Genomic DNA, 25,354 nt, shown 5'->3' with positions numbered 1-25,354 from the left:
GCATAGGGGGTTGGACTCTGGCAGCAAGCTCACGCCACCTCTGGGCGTATTCTTTGAAGCTTTCATTATTCTTCTGACACAGACTCTGCAGCTGAGTCCTGCTCGGTGCCATGTCCATGTTGTGTTTGTATTGTCTGAGAAAAGCTTCTCCCAGATCCCTCCAGCATCGGATAGAGTCTCGTTTGAGTTCCATGTACCAATCCAGAGATGCCCCAGATAGGCTATCTTGAAAGAAGTACATCCACATTTTCTCGTCATCTGTATATGCCGAGATCTTCCGATAGTAGGCCTGCACATGAGTGCGAGGGCAAGAAGTACCGTTGTACTTGTCAAAGGTGGGCGCTTTGAATTTGTGGGGAATCCTCAGACCTTCGACCAACCCCATATTCGCGACATCGAACCCAAGAGAGTTCTGGCATTCCATCGCCCGAATCTTTTCAGCCAGGGCATCGACCTTACGATCTCTATCTTCCATTCTAGCAACATCACCATCGTCCTCTCCCATCATTGTGAACATGTCCTCTTGTCTATCAACAAAAGGAGCTGGATGACGCGCCGGAGCCCTGGTAGCTCTGGCATTAACCTCTGCAGCAAGAGGCTGACCATCAACCCTTATACCCCTGAGTTCTTCTCCAGTGGCGTAACCATAAACAGGAGCAGCAGCAACGTTGGCATTTTCGAAACCAGGTGGAGCAATAGGTGAACCGTGGTTAGACGCCTGAATAACCGTTTCCTGTCTCTGAACCAAAGCACGGAGCTCCTCCTGACCCTGAGCAACCCCTTGCATCATCGTCAAAAATTGGGCCATGTTCGCCCTCATCTCCGCCATCTCAGCCTGAACCTGATCCATGCTTCTTCGCTGATTTAGTCTCGTAGAATACCGGTGCGGTCTCTGATCAGCTATCCTGCCTGACACAGGAACCAGAGTGAGAAGTCCGAACCAGAACACCTGTTATGCGAATGTTATGTGTATGATGCTAATGCATATGATGCACATGATAATGATCATCTCTCAGGCATTCGAAGAGTCTGATTCATCTTCGAAAAAAAAACAATCTGCAGCAACGGCACAGTATACAAGAGCAATGAGTACCGAGTGAAACCAACAATTTCATCTGTAAATGATCACCCGGATCTATCAGTGCACAGACTCCGGAATGTACCTGAGAAATGATATGCATGCAGAGATCATTTTTTTTCTTTTTTTTTTTTCAAATTTTTTATTGATTCTTTTTTTTTTTTGTTGTTGATTGCGTTTCTTTTGAAAAATAAACATGCTATGATGCACATGATGCAGACACGACTGGCAAGCTGTGCATCTCTGAACACAGGATCGAAGCTTCGGCTCGAACTCTGATCACAATCATCTGAAACCCCAAAGTCAATTGGTCAACTGTCATCTGAGCCCAATCTGAAGAACCAAACCTACATCTGTGCAACCTCAAACTCAGCCCAGGGATCCGAAATAAACGGAACCCTCTGATACTGGCCAAGGTCAAACCTCCGGCGTCCAAAAATAGAGATCCATAAATCCGACTTATAAATATGACTCTGATCAACGAAACCAAAAGTCACCATCAAAGTCACCATCAGAACATGCATCTGTAAGAATCACCCTCCCCTCACAGGTAAATTCTAATCAGGTCACCCTAAGGCGGATAATAGTCTCAACAATCGGGCAGAGATACTCAATGGATTTGCCCTTTCGGGTGTGCCATTGTAGCTCTCCTGAGATCGTCTAGACCAAAGATCCGGGAAATGATCGGTCACCAGAGTCAACAGCCCAAAAGAGATAACCCAACCAAAGTGGAAAATCCCACTGGAAGAGCATTTCTCAGATGAACCTCGTCCGGCTTGTGGTATGTCACGTCGCAACATCATGCCCAACCGACATGTGAGCGACGCGAGACCACGCTAATCCTAGGTGTATACTCGGGCCTGGGTTTTAGCCCCACTCAGAACACCCACCCCAGACAGAAGAACCACCTGCACAGAGAACAGCTCAATGATAGTATGATGCATGCAAACATAAATGCAAACAATAAATGCAAACAATAAATGAAATGAATGCAATAAATAACAGCAAAAAGCAACCGAGGCCCTAACCTAGAGAGCGCTAGGAGAGACTCGCTTAGGGAAGAAGGACCAGCACAGGTCAACTTCTCTAGTATCCCCAGCAGAGTCGCCAGCTGTCGCATTACGCGAAAAACCGGCGGGAAAACAAGAACAACAGAGCCGCCACCGTGCGTTATTTATCCCGAAAGAGGGAAAGGAAACGCTCGAAGTAAACCTGGGAAAGAACATGGTCTCGCGACCAAAGAGAATGGGATCGGGAGTCGGTTATGCGAAGGGAAGGTATTAGCACCCCTACGCATCCGTCGTACTCGACGGGATCCACGCACAATAGGAAGGAAAATGGTTGCTAAAACACTGCTCAAATAAACATCTATACAGGCTGAAAGAGACACAAGGAAACAAACAAGACTGACTCGGCAGGATATCGTATCCTGGGCCTACTTAGTCTATCAAGCATAGACATCAGAGTCAAAGTAGTTCGGACCGGGGAAAACGACACATGCTCGCTAGGATGTCGCATCCTATGCATACGTATCTCCTTTGGGCGAAGGAGAATCAGAGCATCCGTAGCTCGGCTAACACGCACACAAACAAACGCAGGCAAAGGCAAACGTGGAGCCTGAATGCCAATCACTGGGCTTACATCAGCATCCGAACCAAAACTCTCAAAAGGGCAAACATGGAGCCCGACGACCAATTGATGGAATTATGTCAGCATCCGAACCCAAAACACACTCAAAAGGGCAAACATGGAGCCCGACAACCAATTGATGGAATTATGTCAGCATCCGAACCCAAAACACACAACAGCATGCAACAAGAAGAAGGGTCTCGATTGCAACTAGGGCAAGAGAAAGGGGAGGTCTCAATCGCAACGAGGGCGAGAGAAAAGAATTAGTGTTAGTTGTTAGTCAAACTCGACAAGACATCGCATCTCGTGCCTACGTATCTCACCTGAACATGAGAATCAGAGTTGCCGTAGTTCGGCTAAACTATTCCTGTTGGTTTGTGTTTTTTAAGTGGACAACGTCACTACACAATCTACCTGATGCTCGGCCTTTGGAGACTTACTCACCTGTAGTAGAAGGAGTTGACGTATCCTTAAGAGGGGATAATGTTTGTTTGTGTTTTAAGAAAGCTCAAGCAAGAAAGGAAGTCCTATACGAAGGAACCGTGCTACCTTAATTGACATGCAAACGAGACTACGCGGAGTCTAGCAAACCTAGGGGATACAATCACACCACACAAACATATACAGCATGAAATAAACACACCAACAAGGGGCTCAAACATCAGGGTTAGGCTTTAGTCGAGGGGTCATATCAACCTCAACAAACAAGCCTCTGTATCGGGGTCAGGTTAGCTCTTAACCTTGCCATTGAGGGGCTAAGGTGAAGCTGATGAAAGGTGATGAGGGGTGTGCCTCATTGCTTCTATCTCAAGTCAGAGAGAGCATCAGACAAGGGAGCGTGGGTCCAGAATGGGGGGACCCTTCTACGCTCAGGACATAGACTCGACTGTACAATGTACAAGATCTTGGGCTTGGATCTCAATGCTACAACCATGTAATGGGAGCAAGGAGAAGACTCACAGAATAGTGGGGGATAGATTGCTTATCCCTACCTTCCACCAATTGCCTCAAATGAGGACTTTCCCTGCTTGGGACAAATATAAACATACACAAGCATTGCCTCTTAAGGAGGACTTCAGACAGTTTGCCCGGCTCGGTAACAGCCGGGTCTCCAGACTACATGAAGAAGAAGGTTCTATACCTCAATGCCAATTGCTTATAAGCAAAGCAATGCAAAGCAAGTTCTTAAGAGAACTGAGCAACTAAGGGTACCTGTACAAAAGCTAACCAGTCAGTACACAATTCAAACAAACAATCAACAGTCAATATCACACAAACAGACAAATCCAATAAGACAACAATGAGTGATCCATGAACACAAGGGAATCCCCCATTAAGGCCTACAAAACACACAATTGTTAGCCAACAACAACAAATGGTTAAGCTCAAATGGAGGAGCATCATCACTCATGTAGATGCATTCTTGAACCTGAAATCACAATTCAAATGATAAGTCCAAACCACTAGGTCGAAGCCTAGGGTCAACAGAGGGAAAAAATCCAGAACAGAAGCTGATACTCCACATGAAACTCATTTAATCAAGAGATGACATGTCCTAAAATTAAGGGAGCATGCAAGATCGAATTATCTCTAAGCCTAGGGGTAGAATGGTCATTTCATAGTTAATGGATTAATATTGAACTAAATTTCTATTTACAAAATTCTAATTAAAAGTCAATTAAAATCTAAGCTAGATTTAATATTCTAAAAAAACCAAGAGATTATCTAATTCTAATAATATTTCTAATTGTTTCTAAAATACTAAGCTAATATCCTAATTAACTTTCCAACTACCATAATGCTCTAAATCCTAAATCTGTTCTAATTCTCACAATTCTAATCTAAGATTGCTTTTAAAATCTGAGTAAACTAATTATTACTAATTCCTAGATTAATCTAAATATTCCTAATCATGTTATTAAATCCTAAGTAAACTAATTATTACTAATTAATCTCATAACAGACCTTAATCCTAATTAAGAGACTTAGAGTCCAAAAGAAGGTACTATGGACCTCCAAAAGAAACGAATTGGGCCTGAGCTTGGGAAGAAATGCTCATGGTCCAACCGCAGGGGTACAGGCACGATGAGGGGGTACAGAACAACAAGGCCCAAACTGGATCTAAGCCTCAAACCAGACACGTGAGCAACGCTCTGAAGCCAAACGCAAGCGTTTCCCACCTACTGAAGCCAAATGCGCTTATGCAGAAAAGCTACGCAGACGAACGAAAAAACACCACATGCAAAAGCGCTTATTCAGAAGCAGCTTATTCACAAGCAGAAAGGTTCTCAAATCTCATATGGAGATTGTTCTTAAAGCTCACAGCCAACGGTAAACAATAACATCGTCCAAAATTCCATACATCGTCATGGCAAAGGAATCGAAGCGTAAGCATAAAGATCAAGAATCACCTGGCGAAGATGACAACGAAGGTGGCGACGATGATGACGATCACGAGCGCAGCTTCCAAACGCCTCTCTTCCTCTTCTCGCACTGTTTCTGGTTGTTTTCAATCCACTTCTTCTTGCGATTCTGGTTTGGATCCGTTACGGTGATGGCTGAGAGATGAAGCTTGATGCGTAGATGATGATTGAAATGGAGCGATGCGTCACCGAACGGAAGCGCTTCAATTCTGAGAAGGTACCATCGAGCTTTTGTTTTCCTTATTTCTTCTTCTTCGATTTCGCTTTTTTTTTAGTGGCTTTGGTGAATTGTTGCAGGTTGGTACAGTGAATGTGGTTGAAGAACCGAGGTGGAAGAGGAGGTTGAAGTGGTGGCTTAGCTCTGCCGTGTGGAGCTTCGAATGATGAAGCTCCCACAACAATGGAGGATGAGCGTGTACTGAAGGTGAGGATTGAGTGCAGAAGCTTCTGGGAATCAGGGAAAAATCGTTCGAACCCAATGATTGGCAATGATTGCCTCTTATATAGGCTTGATCCAAGGGGCAAATTGGAGAATTGGATCTGGGTTGTTAGATCCTGATTTTGCCAGCTGGATTTAAGTGAAGGTGAGTTTTAATTAAATCACGTGGAATTTACCACAAGTTCACTCTCTAATCCCTTTGCTTTAAGTTCTTTTGATCCATGGATAACTGAATTGACTTACATTGGGTGACTTGCTTCCTTATCCGAACTGCTCTTTCATGAACTGTTTATTGTTTTGATGCTTCTACCTCCTACTTTTCCTACAGTAGAGTGAGTAAGTAGTTTTTTTTTTTGACGCTAAAATGATGTTCGGAATGGTGTTATGCTGCAGCAAGAATATAGTTGGAGGCCTGAGCTTGGTAATTTTGTTTTGCAGGAACTTGGCTTGATTGCAGGTCTGTGCTGGCTTTGGCTCTGCAACCGGTAGAATACCACGATTATGACTCGAGTAAGGGTTAAGTGGTGATTGGTATAACTGCTTTTGTTGATCAAGAACATCTGTCTGTTGAAGTATGGAACCCGGTGTCTGAAGCCTTCGCCGCATATCTCGTTGCCAAGGATTTAGTTGCTGTAGCAAACTCACATGCTGTTGCAATTGTGCAAACTGAGATTGATCCTGTGGCATCAATTGCTGTTGTGGCAATCGTTGTTGTGTCTGCTGTCATGGAGGTAATATTGATGGTTGAGCCACTGGTGTTTGTTGCTGATGAGTAACAGAAGTCCATTGCATTGCAGCAGGGTATTTCCCTTTTGTTTCGCGACATTCCAAGGCACACTTGGTACGGCTTGGCAAGTATTATCATAGTTGACGAAATACAAGACGATAAGGGTCATAGCAATTGTAAATGGAGGAGCAGCACGGTTCCAATAACGAAGAAACAACCGGCAACTGCCGCGTTGAAGCCTACAGAAATTCCAACTGCTACAATCCACTTGCAGGCTGTCGAAATTACGGCGTTTGGCTCAGTTTTGAAGCTCTGTTATTGTTTCTTTTTTTTGTTTCTTGTATTGTTCATATATCCGAAGTGATTGTGCACACTCACTGTAACAGTCATCTGATCAATGTGCATCTTTACCCAATGATTGTTCTGGTGTATTTAAAAACCATGCATATCCTGCCATGAATAGGCCATGTAGAAACAGAACTGGAGGTATTGAACTGGTTTGTATAAATTATGACTTGGCTTGCTCATGCTTTGTATTTTGCAGGTTTGGGAGGTGCAATGACCAGCAACGGACACACGAAGTGGGTTGGACAGAACACACAAACAAATGGCCAAATTGGATTTTGAAGCATCATGAACAAGCAGCAAACTCCAGGATCAAGATTGACTTTTAAAATAGGATTAGGATTTATGGGGTTGAGTTGACTTTGGTCAGAGTTGACCAAAAAGTCAACGGTTGACCAAAGTCAACAATTGGTCAACACACTCATTCTTTGTATTTTTTTCTGTAATGATCATGTAATGAATGAAATTTCTCACTTGAATGGACTTGGATTTGTATTTGACCTGAATGGCTTTTGAAATGAATTAACCTGACGTTTTCATATAAATGAACGAATCTTGAACATGTATTGTAATGGGGTGAAATGGATAGTATAATGACATTGACTGAACTAATCATGAGTGACGCTCCAATGATAATCTTGAAACAAAGGACTTAGAAAGGATCAAGATGTGCTGAACTACAACCTTCATAAACCAAACACTAGAATCAATGATCATGAGCCTGATAGATAGAAACACAACCAAAAACTCCACCCGGATGAACCAGGACCAAGAAGTTGCTGAATGCAAGTTAACCAAGCAAGGAGATCAAGCATCTTGAATGATGAGGTACCAGCCAGAACTAGGCTTAGGAGGCCACAATATAGGAGTTTGACCTGATTAGGGTATGGAACCATGACCAATTAAAGGCCTCTAAATCAGGGTCTTAATCCCTCCAGAAACCACCATTGGCACCAGATTTAAGCATAATACCCAAACATCTCCACATTAGGCTTCGATCGGGGCCACCCCGAATTCACTGAGAAATCCTAGTTTCCACTAGGTGTAAGAATAAAACTCTGAATTCAAGTCACTGCTCTCTTGTATTGAACCTTGCTTATGTAGATGAAATGCATGCTTATGATGATATGCAAATGTTCCTAACCCAGAAATGAAATGAATGCACAAAATGGTATGGTGCAAATTTGAGGTGCTACACTCTTAGAAGCACCTTCTATTACAAATTTATTTTTCTAAATTGCTTTTGTTCCTCAAGTGACTCTACGTAGTCTGTATACTTGAGAGGACTAAGAGATCATTCTCTTAGACGTTTGGTTGTATTAATCTTTCAAGATTAGTGGATTAAGTCCTTTTTGAAGGTAAAATCACCTTGGCCGGGTGGACTGGAGTAACTTTGTTTTATAAGCGAACCAGTATAAAATTCTGTGTGTTCTTACTTTTGAAAAAGCTTTTAAATTCGAAAACAATTCAAATCCCCCTTTCTTGTTTTTCTCACCTTCAGTACTGACGTATGAATGCCTCTACAAGGTCATTAAAAGAACTGGTATGAGCATTGTCCATCCCCATATACCACTTCAAAGCTTCACTAGTCATATTGTCTTGGATATAGTGGATCAACAACTTATCATCATCAGTATGAGTAGCCATCTTCCAACAATACATAGTCAGGTGACTCTAAGGATAATAATTACCCTTGTACTTTTCAAAGTCAGGGACCTTGAATTTGATTAGGATATTGACATTAGGTGGCAAGCACAAATCGTAAGCATTTTTATCGAACAAATCTTTACCCTTCATAGCTTTCAACTCTTTATTTAATTCTTGAAACTGATCCTAGAATTCATCCATTCTCTCATAAACATCCGGACTCTCACTAGGAGCAGTGTGATAGATATGATCCTCTACTTGTGTCATAACATGCACAATTGGAGGAGTGGTGACCATTACAGGTTGAATTGGAGGCACTTGATTCACCAAAGGAGATTTAGTGGCAGGGTTGAAATTCTTTGGCATGTAATTAGGAGGCATACCCCAAGGATAACTAGTAGGAATTTGATTCTGACACGAAGGTCCAGTAGGTACGGTAGATACAATAGGAGCTGTTGAAATCTCGGAGATAACAATCACTTGAGGTTGAGACGAAGGTGGAGGCTGATTCTGAGTTGCCACTAATTGTACCAACAAAGCAGTCATTTTGTCCATTACTGCCTTTAATAAACTAACATCCTCATGAAGTTCTCTTTGCTCTTGATCAAATGTCTCCATCTTTCATCTTGAGTAGGCACGAGTATTGTACCGGTGGGTCAACTTGTCTTCTACGAAGATGAAGGAAAACGAATGAGACTCTAGAAAGTACTTGAAGAAAGCAAGACCAAATGATGCAATTGATGCTTTAAATGCAATATGCAAATGATTTTTTTCAAGGACCTAAGGAATTAAAATAAATTGCAAACATCATAAGTAATAACACATTAAAAGAAAAAATCGAACTTTCATTTCATCAAAATATCTGGAAGGACTACAATTTCAGTACATGATTTCAAAGAAATCTTAAAAAAAGGAATAAACTAAGGCCTAGGATCTTAGAGAACCCTGAATAGAGAAGACCCTCCTTCATGCTGCAACTTCCTATTGAGCTTCCTGACCTGAGCTTCAAAAGCAGTCTTTATATCAGCCTTTTCTTCCAAGATCTTATCGACAACACCTTTCCAAGCACCAGACCTAGCCTCTTTCTCTTTCTTTGTTTTATTTCCATGTTGTTCAATAAAGGCGTCCTTCTGGTGAAGCTAATCATCCTTCTCGTTCAACTGCCTTTGTAGTTCTAACCTCTCAGCATTTGAAACATGAAACTTGCTCTCCTAAGCATCTCTTTCTTGCTTCATCCGAGCTAAAGAAACTTGGAGCTCTTTCATATCTTCAATTGGAACAGGAGTATGTCGTATGACTTTAGGGAACATAGGTTCTTCAGGATGATAAGACATCTCAATCTTAACAGCTCTTGCTTGCACCCACTAAGTGTAAAGCTCCAAGGTAATGCAATCTTTGTTTCCTAATTCATCCTTTCCTTTTATGTGAATCTTATGTCAGACATGGACTATCTTCTCCTTTAACCCCTTGCTATCAACACCTTCTCGAATGAAGAAACCTTCTAAAAGAATATTGCTTGGTTTATCCTTCATAGCATACCCAAGCTGACGTCGAGCCAAAATATGATTGTAGTTTATACCTCCTTTTGTACGAAGAAGTACGTTAGGGAATTCACCACAACTAACAATAATCTTCACATCATCATAAAATCTAGAATACCAAGTCACATTTGCATTGGTAAGAGACATGATCCTCTGAGACCACCTCAAACACTTCTTGTTATCCTTGAGTAACTTGGACTGCAAAAAGTGTGAAATAAACCACTTGTATAGTAAAGGTGCACAACACATAATAGTTCCTTCGTTCTTCTCTGCTATGTGATGGATAGAATAGTAGGTATTTGCGAGCAAACTAGGAACTGGATTCCGAATCAGAAAGATACGAATAACATTGATGTCCACAAATTTGTCAAAATTAGGGAACAAGATTATGCCATAGATAAGCAAAGCAAGAACAACCCCGAAAGCAACCATACTTCTAGAACTAGCAAGAGTAGCAACCTTCTAGAACTAGCAAGAGTAGCAACCTTCTCCATATACCACCTCTAGTCACGAGATTAACATCAATTTCCTCTTTTTTCAAATGCACAAACTCTCTAATGACATGACACTTAGGAATCTTCTCTAAACCATTGAACGATATATGATCTAATACATGCAAGCCTATATAATAGGAATACTCCTCCAAAGAAGGTGCAAGCTGATAATCAGAGAAAGTGAAACACCTATATACTGAATCATAAAATTAGACCAAGGTGTTCAAAACTTTGTCTTCTATATTAGTGTTCAACACAGTCAGAAGTCTTCCATATCGACCTTTGAAATCAAGAGGACAAGCCACCAAAGATCCTAGCTTTCTTAACTCTGCAAATCAGGACTTTTGAAACGGAAGTGATGAGTGTTTCTCCTTCCATAGTCCATAATCAAATTACCTACGATTTTTGCAAATAAAATCCCTAAGTTCCTTGAAAACCAGGTGAAAAAGAGATGTTCATGAATGCATGATTATGCCACAATCTCAAACATTAGGGGTGTTAAAGGTTTAACATCACAAGCATGGAGTCAGGTGGACAAGTGAGAACCATCCCACATGGTATGTTCTATAGCTATGGATGTCTCAAATAGTAACCAGGTTCTTAAAAAGTTCCCAGAGTCGTAAATCCATCTTTCAGATATTACTGGTTTAATGACTTTCTCGTAGACCAACAATATTCTCAAGAGAACCTCATTTGAGTGTATTATCATGTATCAACTAGACCATTCCTACACCAAAAGGGTCACCACACTACATATAAAAGGCCAAGAGGGGTTAAAGTTTTCTAAGTCTCTCAGAATCTCGGCCTCCCGGGTTGAAAATAAGAACACCATTACGACTACTCGCAAGACATTGGTACCTCCAAAGGAGTCTTATATGAGTGGGGTTCTCATGCCAACCTAACAAAGATAACACCAATAAGGTCAACATGAATATACCACCATACTAGCTTAAATGCACTCAAGTCTGGGTAGGGGACTTGTCTCACCACACAGATATCACTAAGCACCCACCAAAAAATGGCAACCAAACAACAATAACATAAACACAAATAAACAAGTTAGGCTTAACCCACTTAAACTCAAAAAAGCAAGAGTCGCCAACAAACTTAACTCAAAAAAGCAAGACTACTCCCTAGTAGAGTCGCCAGCTAACGCGGCGGGGAAAATTTGAGATTAAGCTATTGATTAACTTAACTCAAAAAAGCAAGAGTCGCCAACAAACTTTATTGTTTCCAAATGGAATGGGAAAAAAGGTCGAACAAAACCTACAAAAAGGTAAAACAAAAGAGAAATCTGGATTCGGGGGTTGGTTATGGAAGGGGGAGGTATTAGCATCTCTCACATCTATGGTACTCCATAGGAACTACTTTCAAATATGTGTTTATAGAAAGGTTGGGTTGTTTGTTGATTGATTTTAATGTGAAAATACATTTTTCCGTATTCGAGTGGAAAACTCAACTTACTACCCACAAGTATAAGGAAATGAAGATTTGCATCATCTTGATATGGAGAACTTTTACTTGGACTTTCTCACAAGCACGTCCCAACATTCAAGTGGAAACTGTCAATCTTTTCTCAACATATTGTAGAAGTATAGTGGTTTTCATGACTACAAGAATAGACTAATATCCAATCTTTTAAAAAAAAGGCTCTTAAAGGAAAGTGCACAAAGGGATAAAAAAAGTTTGATGAGGTTTGTCCTTTTTTAGAAGTTTGAAAAAAAGAGTTTAAGTATGCTTAATTGTTTTAACATTTATTAAGAAAAAGATTTTCTGGATCACTTGACAAAGTCAAGGTTTATTAAGAAAAAGTGTGAAGTTTTTGAAAACAAGAGGTTTTTGAAATAGGGAGAAGTATTGAAAATTGAAGAAGTGGGAGGGAGATGAAGAGACTACCCTAAACCATAAAGTAAATTACATGAAATAAATGGTCTCATTGTAAGGTAGCCCAAGAGAAAGCCTTTGTGTGTGCAAGTGTACTAACCACAAGATGGAGCAAGCATTTGGCATTGGTCAAAACAAGCATTCATTTCCCTTTGGATTGAGTCATAAGATTAAAAAGCACATGAGCAGATGAATATCAAAAAATCTAGATGAACAACAAAGCCACAAAGAAACATTCTAGTCTTGAATTGAATATCAAAGGGGTCTAGAGGTATCACAAGGTTTTCAGATGAATCACAAAGTGTAAGATAAACTCCAAGCCAGGGGAAAGAACTAAGTCCTAAGGTCCAAAGTCCAAAATACTTATCAAGCGAGGGATGATAACACCAAGTCCGTAAGATCAACTTAAACCTTTTTAGGGTTTTAGCCATTTTTATCATGTTTTTGTTCTTTTGAAATAAGAGGGTAATAAAAGCATAAAGAGTAAAAGTCAAGAATTCCAATGACATGAATGTAAATGACATAAATGTAAGGAGCATAAATGTAAAGCTATATGTTAGGTTTTATATGTAACAATTTAATGATCATGAGTCAAGCAATGTATGTGGCAATCATGTTAGAGTGTTGACACAAAATCAAGTCTCAAGGCATGAAGCACAATTGTTCAAAACTCCAAGAAGAAAGAAGAGAACAAAAATCAAAATTAAAGCAAGCTCAAGTGTATGACTTACGATCCACTATCAAACAAGTCAAGGGACCCAAACATATGGCACAACCTAGGGATGACCTATCACTAACTCAAAGTGTCATAAATATGATCAAATGATCACCTTGAAATAGATAAGATTGAATCAAGCTAAGAGACCATCTATGGATGACTTGAAATTTAGAAGCATTGATCAACAAAGTCAACAACTTAAGCTCAAACATCAAGTTGCACAAAGATGCATAAAGAAAAAGGATTTAAAATTGATTAAAAAGGAAAATTAAGTAGAAAATTCTAATTAAGCCCCAAAACATAAAAGAAATGGTTGAGAAAATTATGAGAAGTTATTAAATATTACAAATAAAAGGACCTCAAAAGTTGAATGCAAAAATATTTCAAAATGGTTGAAAAATAAATTGAAAATGAAAATAAAAATGAAACAAAAATATTAATAAATTCTAAAATGATTTTAAATATTACGCAAAAACAATATGTGATGCAAAATATTTTTATGGATTTTCTCTAAAAAATTTGGATCAAAATGAATTAAAAATCAATCAAAATAAAATCAGAAAGTAAATAAAAATAAAATTAAAATAAAATGTTTGATTTAGGGCACCAAAGGCTAGTTTATTTGAAAAAAATTACGCAGGTTCACTTCATCTTCAACCTTGGTTTGATTTGTATAAATCATGAACTAGGTGTTTTTAGCATGAATCAAGAAAGGATTCAACATCAACATCCATCATCGTCCATGTCTCTTTGCTTCAGAGCCGTTGATTGACTCTAAGCAAAGAGAATTTTCTCAAGAACACGAAGAACCCTAGTTCTCAAAGTAAAACTAAATTATGAATATGAATAATAAATTCAAGGTAGATGAGGGATTTTGATCAGTGAATCACGACAGAAACATTTGTAACTTGTTTGTTCAAAAATCTAACTCGTATCTACCTTTCCTATTGAAGCTTCAGAGGTCAACAATGGTGGATTTGGGAGCCTGGTTCCAAGGAGTTTCAAGCTAAGATAATTCTTTAGTTAACTTAAGAAGGTGTCGATGAGTGATTCTGGGTGAAGATTCTAAGCTAAAAGAGTTTGAATCAAAGAAATGGTCATCTGGTTTTTTGAGGTATCGAGTTCAAATGGTTTCAGAGTTTCCTTGGCTATCAATGCTTTGAAATAAAGGAGAATCCTTCCTATATTTATAGGAAATGAAATAAGATCATGGTACATATGAAATGGAGGAAAATTCGTGTGAATTAGGTCAAAATTTTGATGATTTGCAATTCGCGTGAAATGAAACATGAAATGCGTGAGTTGATTATGAAACCAAATCGTTTTGCACTTATTTAGATGTGTTTTACTTTGTCAAAGGTTGCACATGTACAGGTGGTCCCATTTTGAGATTGGCATGAATTTCATGACCTGAAACTTTCGCAAGAAGCATAGTTTGAGGTACCATGTTTGAGCTTATGCCAAATGAAATCCACTCCTACATTTTGAGATATTCTTTGTGCCAAATGATCTCCTCATGGTGAATAATCAAATGCAAAGATAATCAAGTCAAAAGAATACTTGAGTTGAAAATGGCATGGAAGGAAACTTGGGGTCGTGACCTGAAATTCTAGCCCAGGCATTAGGTCGATCAGGTCTTGGGCCTACTTTTGTGCACACATGAGAATCTTGGCACATTCTAAAATTGATGGGCTTAGAGGCAATGTTGGTGTTTGACCCTTGAAGAAAATTTGTATATAAGTTCAAATGTGACATTTGGCATAAAGTAGATTCCAAAAACGTCGAGAAATGAGAGAGTTATGGTGTTTGGACCACGTGACATGCCATACTTGATTTTAGGTCAACCAAACATGTGGTAACTTGTGTTTTCTTGGCCTTTTCTTACATCCAAAGGCCCAATAATGAACACTTGAATACCAAATGAAGGAAGCTTGATTGTCCTTTTAGGAATCTTGATAATTTCTTTAAAATTTGATGGAGATGGAATGGAAATAAATACACGAACCATACTTGAATCAACCTTGAAAACATGCACCAAATTTGAATTTCTCTTGTGATGGTGTGTAATTTTCTATCCGCAAGTATACGGAACACGTCAAAGTAATACAAAATATTATCTTTCCCACAGAGACCAAATTGTCAATCTATCGATTTTTATTGTTACGGTGTTTATCTAAGACAAATCAAATAAGTAGGTTCAAGTACACAGAAAAGGAAATAATGAAGTAAATAAAGTCAGATAAAAATGCAGGCTCGGATGTAATTCACATTAGTTAGGAAATACTCCAATTGTTTCTAAATAGAACCACTTATGGAGAGATATTTTCTACTCTGAAAAGAATCAATTTAACAAGAACTATCGCTTTCGCGTATTCAGAATCGAGTTTACTCTCTAATTAATGCCCTTCATTGTCACTTATGAATGTTGCTTGTTGTGTTAAAGTAGTAAACCTATTTTTAAGAAATTAAATTCCTGACTTAGTTAAAAAATGATTTTGATTTGGAAAGTTTAACTTAAAAAGGATCCATGGCTTTCGCTCAAGGATCCGAATTTTAAACCTACAAACGCGTCCAAAAATAGTTTCAAAATCATTTTCTAATAGTGTTAAAAATTCCTAATAAACCGGACAGAGTGCTTTCACTACTTTTGACCAGTTAAAACTAACCAAGTTTATCTTCAATAGTTGGATGTCTTTCGATCTTACCCAACTATATCTCAGCTCTACTTTCGTAGTTACCAATCAAAATAAGTACTGAAAACTTATGTTGAAATCAAAATAGCCCCTAAAGCATTCCTATAGATACACATTATGGAGTATCATCTTAACGAAGGTCCTTACATCCTAACCTTTAAAGATTTAGCCAGACATGGAAATAGAAATCAACATAGCAGAATTAATCATATGTTTAAAAGAACAGGTAAATAAAATGTGCAAGTTAATAAACAAGTAGGTAAAAGCAGGACAAATAAGTAAATAAAGTAAAGCATGCAAGATAAATAAGATGTAAATGCGAATGACTTGAATAAGAAACCTGCTCCAAATCGGAGACTTTAATCTTGTACACTTGAAAGTAAACTTGACTAGAAAGTAAAGACTGGAAAGCAAAAGGGCGGCAAGATTGTTTGTACAATGCTCCAACCTAACTACAACTCAAGTGCGATAACCACCCAATGTGACGAATTATCGCTTTTACAATTGTGAACTTTAGGCTTAGGATTATGAACTAAGTTGGATATCTATTCGTGAAGTGAAGATGCCTATTTATAGAGATTCTAAGAAGCTAAGAAAGGACAAAGTTTCCCTCCAACTACCCTTAGTGGGATTATGCCAACAAAGGTAGTGCTTGCCATCCCCCACTATGGTGCCCGCCATGTGCATAATATGAAATGATCATGGGAATGTGGCGATTACCACCGATTGACAGCTTACACCTCATGGCATCCTCCTTGGCGGCTGCCATGATGGACACCATGTGTACAATTTTCCATGAAAACTACGACTTCTTACTCGTTTGGCTTCGTTTCTTCACAAAAGGCTCTTGTAAGGCAAGGTACCTGAAAATAGGACAAGAAACAAACATAATACAATAAAATGACAATAAAAACCTAATAAGCATGTGCAATCCGAGTCAAATATGCAGTGTGTTTCAGTGTTATCAAATTCTCCCACACTTGAACTTTTGCTTGTCCTGAAGCAAAACGTTTATAGATCACGAAAGAAAAACAACAACACATAAGTATTCAATTTAGGCTAAAAGATTCTAAGTTCAATCAAGGATGTGTCGATAGGTACTAACTGATGAACCAAAAATATTGGGGCTACACTTCCCACAAATGCGGTCATAGACTTCTTTCCTATACAAACCAATCCATATCATTTTAATATACTTAAGCCTACCTTTTTCATCCCTTTTTTAAATCCCTTTTCATTCAGGCGCAATCACATTACGCATGTTATCCGTACATACTCATAGTAAGGTGACCAATTAGTGATTCTGATCCTTTTACATAGGGTTCTGGTATATAAGTTTGGTAACCCTTTTTATTTTACCCAATTGCAGTTGCGGGGGATCGGACCGTAATCCGCCCTACCAAGTTCTGCACTAGATACCTCTGAACCAACTAACAACGGGTATTTTATTTTATCATTTTTTTTTCTTTTTTGCATGGGGCTCTGGTAAATAATTGGTGTAACCCCTTTGTTTTCCAATTACAGTTGCAGGGGATCGTACCATAATCCGCCCTACCAAGTCCAACACCAGATACCTCTGAACCAACTACAATGGGTATTTTTTATTTTTTTGGCATACAAGAATTTTAGAATCATTCACTTATTTTCATCAGTTTCCTTACGTAGAGTATGCTTAAGTCGGAGTTGACTGCTAAAATAAACTACTTAAGGGCTTTATTATTTTGGATTAAAATTAAGACTATGATATAGTAAGTATCAGGGTCAGTTTCCAAAGTCGAGAAGCTTACACTTTTGAGACGATATCTATTTTTAAAAAAATGTTTTCCCAAGTCTTTAACATCATATCCTAAACTTATCTAAAAGCCTAAAATTTTCCAAATAAAAGTTGTTTTCTTTGTCAATTTTTTTTTTGTAAGGCTCAAGAAATGGGGAAGTAAGGATACATGCAATTTATTGAAAAGAAACTAACAAACTAAAATAAACTAAAAAAATGATTAATGCAAAAAGTTAAAAGAAAAAGGAAAGCATAGAAATCTCCTCCCCTACTTAAACCGAACATTATCCCCAATGTTTCGATAAAAGATGAGGGAAGAGTAACCTGGATGACACTACTACTGACCACTGATACCCTCGCCTCCTGGCTCTGAATGCCTGGGACGACGACTTCTGCTGCGACGACGCTCCTCTCTTGAAACCTCTAGTCGATCAAATCTAGTTGATAATATGGCATCAGATTCCCACAGCTGTCGAAGGTTACCCAGTACGGAGCCTTGAGTGGCCTCCATCATGGTAAGGTGTCTCTGAAAGTTCGCTTGCTGACGCTGTTGGTTAGAGAGGAGGGATTGCTGAGATTCCATGATGATGCAAAGAGAACAATCAGACTGCCTCTGTCACGCATGAAGTCCATCTGGTCCTTCAACTGTTGATTCATGGTAGATAATAAGACATCCCGCCTTTCTTCTCGAGCTTGTAGCTCTCGCCACATTTCTACAATAATGTGGAATCCAGAGGATGTACCTGCAGAAGGGTGAGTAAAAGATGGTGCAGTGTGTGCAGGTGATGCATTGTGTGAAGGCATGGTCGGAACGGGAGACTGTTCTCTCTGCTTATACTCATCATTGGTCCTATCACCTTCTTCAAAAGGTACGTTGGGTGGCAACAGGCCGGTAAAAGGTGGAGCTTGCATATCATAAATCCAATTTCTCTCAAGGCGCACATATGTACATCGAGAGCAGGGTAAAGCTACACTTGAGATAGCTACACTATGAACCATAAGGTTAAAACTGCCCTCTTTCCTCACCCTGCATAATTGCATATTTTTGCACCTCGAAAAATGAGAACACGACTTTGTGGAGCGCAATCGCACGCTCGTATGATGGACTAAACAGAGTCGCCACCGAACTTTATTTATTCCTAAAAAGGAAATGGGAAATATCGATAAAACTCAAGAAAGAACGATAATGATTATGGTCGTCGCAACCAAATCAGGGTTCGGGAGTCGATTACGCAAGGGGTATGTATTAACACCCCTCACATCCATTGTACTCAACGGGAACCATTAGGTTAGTGGTGTGCGTTAGTGTTAGTTTGAAATATTAGGCTTCTCAAGATATTAGGTGGGAAGGAAAAAATATAAGAGAGAAGAATGTTTTTGGATTTTTTGCAACGAAGGGGACTAAACCTAATGTTTTTTATTAATGGGCCTGACAAGATTTTGCAATCTTGCTCCTACGTATCTCAATAGGGAAATCAAAGCTTATGTAGTTCTGGGTAGAAAATGTTTGTTTGTTTGTCGATTTTAGCGAAAGCTACATTGTATTAATCGACGAAAACATTATTTTACCCAAAACAGATGAGGAGCAGACATATACCACACATCGAATGGATTTACAAATCAACATTCAGAAAAACGTCATTTATCTCAACTTAATAATTATGGATGAAGCATTGCTTTACATTTTCTTAAGACAATATGTATTTCGTTTATGAAAAGGTTTTAAAGATCGCACGGCGGCGAAAAAATAGTTTGATTGGTTGAATATTTTTTTAATTGATGAGAACGATACATAAGCCTCGGGATCAATGATTCGGGGTTCCACCGGAATTCTAGATTCCAATGGTCCTTTTTCATTCAAATTAATTGAGAAAATTGTTTGATGGACAACGAACGCTTGATAAGAATCAATTGTTCAAAGAGTTGCGCCAGAATGCTTGATCCCAACGACCCTTATTTTGTCCAAGCTAATTAAAGTGTTTTAGTGACGAAAGAAAAGAATGAATGGTTAACCCAAAACGCGAGGCTCGGGACCGATCATTCGAGGGTTCTCTCCGGAATGCCAGATTCCAATGGTCCTCTTCGTTCGAGTTATTTTAGAAAAAGGGGTTTAGTATTTTAACTTACATAATAAAACGTTTGAATCGGGATAAGAAACAAATTAATCAGATTAAAAGATACAACTTGGGGTAGGACCAAAGTTTAAGAAATTAGTCATAAGTATTTTATTCTATTAATTAATCAACATCATTACTAGATATTTATTTAATTATTTATTCATAATATTCTAAAAATAATAAATAAAACTACAAAGAAAACGATATTATTTGAAAATAATAATTCTATAGTTATTTAAACATTTAGAGAAAATAGTAAGAAATTAAGTTGGAGAAAAATACAATTAATATTTTTTCATGACTAGTAAAATAAATTGAGAAAATAAGACCAACTTAATATTAGATATATGCATATTATTAAAAAAATGGATAATAAAACAATTAAATACTCTTTTTGTTCTCTTTAAAATCTAACTAAAATAATAACAAAAGAAAATAAATTAAATATAACTCTTTATTTATTTATTCTAACATAATCTAAAAATAATAATAAATATAACTAAATTAACTCTTTTTATATTTTTATAACATAATTTGAAATAATAATGAAAATAACTAAATTAACTTTTTTTTTTAAATATTCTTATAACACAATCTAAAAGTAATAATGAAAATAACTAAATTAACTTTTTTAATATTTTTATAACACAATCTAAAAATAATGATGAAAATAAATTAATATTTTTAATGGTTTTTATAACATGATCAAAAACTAAAATAAAATAAATGGTAAACTTATTTTTTTGGAATTTTTAATGACATAATATAAAATTAAAATAAATGGTCAACTTATTTTTTTTGGAATTTTTTATGACATGACCTAAAAATAAAATAAATGGTAAACTCTAACTTTGGAATTTTTTATGACATGATCTAAAATTAAAAGAAAATAAATGGTAAAGTTGTTTTTTTATGATATTTTATGACATGATCTAAAATTAAAAGAAAATAAATGGTAAACTTAATTTTTTATGATACATTCTAAAATTAAAATTAAATAAATGTTGAACTTAATTTTTTTATGACATAATATAAAATTAAAATTAAATAAATGTTGAACTTAATCTTTTTGAAATTTATGACATAATCTAATAATAATAATGAAAGTAAATAAATTAACTCTTTTTTTTTAAATATTCTTATAACACAATTTAAAAAATACAAGAAAAAAATGGAAAAATCTTTTTGTGATTTTACTATTATGATTTCTATGTATTTATTTATTTGTATTTTTAAAATAAATAAAAAAAGAATAAATTGATTTAAATGTTTTAAGAAACGAAAGAAAAGAATGAACCGCTAACCCAAAACGCGTGGTTCGGGACCGATTATTCTAGGGTTTCCACTAGAATGTTAGATTCCAATGGTCCCCTTCTTTCGTGTTATTTTATGAAGAAAAAGTTTTAAACATTGCACTTAAGTGATAAGACGTTTTAAATTGGGACATAAAACAAATTAATGGGATACTTAAAAAACAAATTGGTGTTGGACCAAGATTTCCTATTTTACTCATTTCAATATAATTATTTAATTAACTTTGCAATAAGTGAATAAATAAGTAGATAAAAAAATTATTTAAAATAATATAATGAGATGATGAAAACTATTTAGAAAATAACTAGTCATATTAATCTATTTAATACTAGTGATCAAACATTTAATTAATAACGACCGAAATAACTAAAAAAATATTAGTATAAAATAAAAAAAGTACAAAAAAGAAAAGAAAAATAAAATCTTTTTATGATTTTATTATTATCATTTTATAACTTTATTAGATAAAAAAATCATCCTAATATCTAAAATAAAATAAAAATGGGCCCGGGGGTGTGTTTGTGAGGAGACGGGGGGGGTATGCCCCTAAATTGGAGAGGGGAAGAGGCCCAAAATTAGATAAGGGGAAGGATTGTTTGGGAGTTCAACTGACTCGATTCAGTTTGGTTCTAAAAGAGGGGTAAAGAAACCCTAAAATAACAACAACTACTTTCTTCTTCCCAAACTCAGAACACGATCTTCCTCACTGCCAAAACACAATCTCTAATGGCCATGAATCATAACAAAAAGAAAAAAAAACAACACCTTTGTCTTTCTACATCGCTCCTCTCATCTATTTTTTCAATCAAAACACAAACATTCATGGCCACAAAAAAAATCGATTTCCAACCGAACAAAAAAAACATCCATACGGCCAAACTCAGTTTACACAGAGAGAGTCCGCACATCACAACACACAAACGAATCAAAACTCACATCACAACACACAAACGAAACAACACGACCATCATGAAATCGAAATAGAAATCAAACCAAAAGTTAACACATTCAACAAAGTCAGCATAAATAAGATGAAGATAATGTTTAAAAATGCGAAGACGAAAGAAATTCTACCCAGAAATGTAGCTCCTGCAGAGGCACGACTCAGGTACTTGATTTTTTCTTTTTTAATTCTATGTGTTTGTGGTTTAGGTTTGTGATATGTATGTGAAACTTGTTGCGTTCCTGTAATAACTTCGATTAAAGTTTCTTTGAATTTTGATGTGTAATGGTTGCCTATGTTATGGGATTTTTCACTGTGATTTTAGATGGTATATGGATTATTGTGTTGTGTATGATGCTTTCAAATTTTTGTGTCCCTAGGTGACTTAAGGAATGTCTCGTATTCTTTGAACATTTCAGTTTTTCTGTTTGAGAAATTTGGCTTTGGTTTTGAAACTTTGGATGGTTACTTTTCTGTGTATTCTTTGATTCCCCTCTTACGGTTAGAACTTCTCCTTTTTATATTTTTTTTAGGTTTGAAAATATGTGTGTTAAAGAAGAAAAAATAGAAAGATATGCTCTTTAGCTTGCTGTAGAAAGAAAGAACAAAATAATGTAACTTCTACTACTGCAATCTGTTTTTTAACTTTCATGGTCTTCTGTCTTTTTATCCAAAATTGTTTTAACTGCTGCTTCTGAGTGTGCAGGTGAAAACAAGACAAAAAAAAGATCTCTTGCCAAGGGAATCAATCCAAACAAAACCAGCAAACCTCTCTTGAGAGCACCACCTAGACATACCTTTCTTTTATAATTTTGCTGATTTTTTAAAATGTAAAATATGTGTGTTATTATTATAATGTAAAACTTAAATTTTTATTTTTTTGTGAATTAAAAATCAATGCAAAAAGGATGTAAATTTTTTTGAATTTTAATGTAAACATAATATCTATTTATAAAAAGACCAAATAGTTGACCTTCTTTAATCAAATTAAATAGAATCAAAAGTAAAGATGAAATTATCATACTTATTATTACTTGACTCAAATCCAATTCAAATCCAACATTATTATTACTAATACTAATTAACACATTAAAACAAAAAATAAAAACTTAAACTTGTAAATCACATAAACTTTCTTGCTAGGATTTAATGGATAAGAAACAAAATTAAAAAAAAAGTTAATTTAATTTGAAATGAAATGTAAAGATAATAAACCTAGTTAATCAAGGCTATCTCTTTAATGAAAATTACAAAACAAAACTCGAAATATCCATGTTGACAAACACCCCATATGATGCAAGATAAATGCTAAAATGGACATGTATGATAAAGAAGTGTACCAAAGGATAAAACGTATGAATGAATGCTAAAATGGACATGTATGATAAAGAAGTGTACCAAAGGATAAAACGTATGAATGAACATGGTATATGATGTATGTGAACATGAATGCATAATGATGTGGTTATGATTGATTAAAATCAACTAGAAAGCCTAATGGGAATGAATATCAAAAACTTAAGTTATAAACCTAGCAAATGTTAAATGAAATTCAAACCAATGTTGATTATGGGCCTGAATAGAGAAAGGCAGGGATTGGTCAGAACAAATAAATCAAACAAAAGTGACCAAGAGTTCTCAATCATGTATGGAAACTAAAACCCTTATGACCAGATGAAATGGTCATAAGGAAATGATTCAAATAATGAGATGCGGATGAATGAATGCAAATGATTTAGTTGGGTTAAAATTTAGGATATGACAGTTGCCCCTATTTAAATATGTTCACTTGATATCATGAGTAACGACAGTCCTCATGAGGTAAACGTGAAGGGTATTTAAATACATAAGACCTGAAATTTTACCCCTTGGATGCAAATGATGTGCCCTGCAATGGGTTGAAGGACTTTTTATTTTACTGGGGATATAATGAACCCTGGTGTTATTTTTTATGATAGATGATGGACAGGCCTGTGGGGAATGAGGGAAATACGGTAGCGGTGATTCATAGGAAATGTCAAAGGCAAAGGGTGAAGACTCATCGGGGAGTACAATTTTTCTAGGAAAAAGACACCGGGGAACATCCAAAGTACGATTTATCAATAGGTCCAGACATGACCTGACACTTTAGAATGTATCTGACAGTTCTTAAGATTTCTCATAAGAAATATCCAAAGTATATTATATCAAACATGTTCAAACATGACTTAACCCTTTAGGATACTTCTGACAATTCTGGGGATTTCTTATAAGAAATATATCCAACCAAAGACTTTGAGGATTTCTAACATAAAATTTATCCAAAACAAAAATAGATGGGAGTCTTCTTACGAGAAGATTATCCATACAACATATTGGAGTTTTCTTACTAGAAAATCATCCACACAAACTAGAATAGGATTCTTCTTACAAGAAGATCATCCATGAAAAAGGGTGTGATGACTCTTTATGAAGAAATCAATCAAGGCAAAAAATCATTGGAGTCATTTCTAATTAGAATAACATCTAAGCTTCTGGAAATTCCTTAAAATGACGAGTCATTCATGAATTTTATAGGAACCATCAGGAAAGACAAGGTAATTAAACTCTCTGCATATGCCAACAATAATTGGATTTTAGATGGAGTGCCAGTGACAACTGAACTTTTAAATGATATTGGCGACAACCAAATTTTATGTACCAATTAAGATTGGATTTTTAAACGAAGTGCCAGTTATAACTGGACTTTTAGATATATACCAATGATAATGGGATTTTGAAAAGATACTAGTAATAACTGATTCTTTTGAAGATAATGTCAATAACAACTGAATTTTGGAGACTCCAATATAATTGAGCTTTTGAAATGATACTAGTGATAACTAGATTTTAAGGGTTCCAAATAACAATTGGATTTTAACAAGATACCAGTGACGAATGAACTTTGGATGTACCAATAACAATTGGAGTTGATATAACAACAGTGACGACTGAACTTTAGAAGATGCCAATGATGATTGGACTTTGGATGGGGTGCCTAGTGACAACTGGACTTTGGATCGAGGGATAACAATCAACGACGAGACCAAAGGTCAATGCAAAATATGCGCGAAGTACACTTCGGCTATGCATGATTTGAATCTTCTTTTATGCATGATATATGAACGATCATGATATGCAAATGTTAACACTAGAGCAGACTGGGAGTTTGTAGAGACTGTTTATGGAGGTTCGGATTCCTTAACACCAATAACTCGACCAAATATATGTGATGGATTACCACCGTCAAAGGAGGATTTATCAAGATTGACAGTTATAACTAGTCAAAGGATCGTCCAAGAGGATTAATAGGTTGTGCTCCATGAAGATTCTTGTTGGTGATCTAGGAGTGCTTCTGCAACCTTCAGACTTTCGGAAAAACAAATGATTTTCTCTTGGTTTTCACATATATCAAAGCAATTTTGTTTTCTTTTTCAATACATTTTTAATTCTTTTCAAGTTTCAAAATTTCATTATTAACAAATAAATGGCACTTTGTATAACAAAGAAAAACATAGAAGAACACAATTAACAATGATTGATAGGCAAAAATTGTATTTTATTTAAGAA

General features: G+C 36.5%; 1 long non-coding RNA gene across 1 annotated transcript; it reads left to right on the top strand.

Moving 5' to 3' along the window:
* Positions 1-21,423: 21,423 nt before the first annotated feature.
* On the top strand, positions 21,424-22,643 carry LOC127085893 (uncharacterized). Its single transcript, XR_007789294.1, has 2 exons — positions 21,424-21,931; positions 22,473-22,643. It is a non-coding gene; the product is annotated as an uncharacterized LOC127085893 (long non-coding RNA).
* The last annotated feature ends 2,711 nt before the right edge of the window (positions 22,644-25,354 follow it).

Source organism: Lathyrus oleraceus, chromosome 5 (genome assembly GCF_024323335.1).
Source record: "Lathyrus oleraceus cultivar Zhongwan6 chromosome 5, CAAS_Psat_ZW6_1.0, whole genome shotgun sequence".
NCBI classification, from domain to species: Eukaryota; Viridiplantae; Streptophyta; class Magnoliopsida; order Fabales; family Fabaceae; genus Lathyrus; species Lathyrus oleraceus.
This window is presented reverse-complemented; position numbering and strand designations above follow the sequence as displayed.